At 38.0% G+C, this 2,228-nt stretch overlaps 1 long non-coding RNA gene across 1 annotated transcript; it reads right to left on the bottom strand.

Moving 5' to 3' along the window:
- Positions 1–526: 526 nt before the first annotated feature.
- LOC122056978 lies at positions 527–1,882 on the bottom strand. The gene is made up of 2 exons (XR_006133421.1): positions 908–1,882; positions 527–811 (listed from the first exon to the last, which is right to left on the bottom strand). It is a non-coding gene; the product is annotated as an uncharacterized LOC122056978 (long non-coding RNA).
- Positions 1,883–2,228: the final 346 nt, after the last annotated feature.

Below are 2,228 nucleotides of genomic sequence, written 5' to 3' on the forward strand. Positions count from 1 at the left end.
CCACCATTACAATGGATATTAGGCTTCTAATCCCTCTCTCTCTCTCTCTCTCTCTCTCTCTCTATATATATATATATATATATTTTTTTTTTTTTTTTTTTTTGGTTGGTGGGAGGTAACTTGTCATAAATTAGAAAGATTTCTAGTCATTTCAAATTTGATGTGTTTTTTTGGGTAAAATTTCAAATTTGATGTGTGATAAGATCATATCGATAATCGAGGTATTGATATGCCAAGCTCATATATATATATATATATATATATATATACAAGACATGGTACTTTTACATAATTACAATAATCAATATGCCTCCAGGGAAGATTAAAAAAGGAGTCACTATCAAATTTATATTCTTCAACAATAATGTTTCCTGCCCAACCATTATGTGTTTTTCTACTCCTTATAAATGATAATAAATACCCATCCTAGCAAAGGTTTAATGAAGATTCAATAACACACTGAGACCAATTAAAGTTATTGTTCATTCTAGATTTCTAATGCAGTTTTCAGTGGTTCATAAGAGAGTTGAATCAAGAAATGTTTAGTTTTGGATATAAAACGAGTATTTTCCAAAAATAAACTGGGAAAATGGATATGAGATGGATAGGGTGAACAACACATCACAAACTTTGCAAACCAATGGACATTCCACCGTGTAGGCTATTAGAAAAGAAAAAAGGAAAAAAAAAAAAAAGCTACCTTGAACTAAGAATACTGCATTGATACCTCATTCTTTCTCCTCACATATTTGTTTTGATTTGCCCTTCCCTCTCACACGAATCCTATAGAGCCACACGCATATGGAGGAACCTGAAATAAGTCATTTTCAATCTCAGCTCTGTTGGTAAGTTCCTGTTATTTTCATTTCATTTATCAAAATAAGTGTCAAAGGAGACCCAACCTTACCCATTTAAAGCCAATGGAATTGACATCTCAGACTGGACTCTCCAACAACTTCAGATTTCCCAATACAAACAGCAATCTAGGAATTGGATATTTCCCTCTTTCAATCCATTACCACTCTCACTTTCTTCAATTCTTCAATATCAAAATCACTACAAGTCAAGTGTTCCCTTCTGGCTCCTCTATGGCATTTACTACCCCTTCATTTTCAAAGGGTAAAGGGCCTCCATCGCTAAACCATGCTGGGCCAACCCCGAAATCATAGCAATCCATGTCCAGACGTTTCTCCTGAGCATTTTATCGAATATCTGGCGGGCATAATCTCCATTCCATATCAAACCATTTTCAATCACCTGAAAAAGTACCCATTTGCCCAAGCTAAGGTTCCCAAGCTCGGCACAAGCAGAGAGTAAGACCACCATGGAGGCCTCCTCTTTCTCAACCCCGCGAAATCTCATCTCAGAAAAAACGACCAACGAAATCATCAAATTGTAACTCTCAACATAAGCGGAAAAAACCGTAAAAATGAATCAAAGAGTTCTGAACATAAACACCATTTTCGACAACCTCTACATGTATGTCTTCCTTCTTGAAGAGCCGATAGACGAGCGGATTCCGTTAAGGAGAAGGGGGCAGGGCAGTTAGTTCATTTTTTGGGACTTGCTCCTCGTTTACGCGTTTCGATGAGAACTGAGAAGAACTATCTAGGAGATATGGAATGGAAGAGAAGCGATCGCGATAATCGTGCTCTCTCTCTCCTGTCGTTGGCTTCTTGGGGAGGGCCAGAGCCAACATCGCCTATCCCTCAAAGCCGAGTCTGATCTCCTTCCTCTCCTCCCTTCTCTCTTAACCCGCTTCGATGCCGTCCCCAAACTCGCCCTCAAATGTGACCACCGATCCGTTAGTATCGGCGACGACACTCTTGTCCTCATCTCCCTCCGCTGGTGTAACTTTACTCGCCTCAAGCTCTGTGCATGCTTTTTTTTTTTTTTTTTAGGATAATTAACAAGTACACCTATTCCGTTCGACTGGGTTTCGTAGACATGGACCGGGTTGCTGCGCTAGTCCCCGACCGGATTAGTCGAGGCGCACGTTGGACATCTTGGTTAAACCAAAAAAACAGAGAAAGAAAGAAAGATTGATTGACATAAGAAGAGAAAAGAAAAGAAAAATGAAATAGAATGGAAGAAAAAAACAGAATAAATTATTTTCACTCCTATATTTATTATAACTCTCTTAAGTTTAACCATTTTTTTGATATTTCCCTCTTTTTATTTTTATATCTTTTTTTCCCTTGCTCTTTGTAAATGTCTAGATTACCCCT

Source organism: Macadamia integrifolia, chromosome 12 (assembly GCF_013358625.1).
Source record: "Macadamia integrifolia cultivar HAES 741 chromosome 12, SCU_Mint_v3, whole genome shotgun sequence".
NCBI lineage: Eukaryota > Viridiplantae > Streptophyta > Magnoliopsida > Proteales > Proteaceae > Macadamia > Macadamia integrifolia.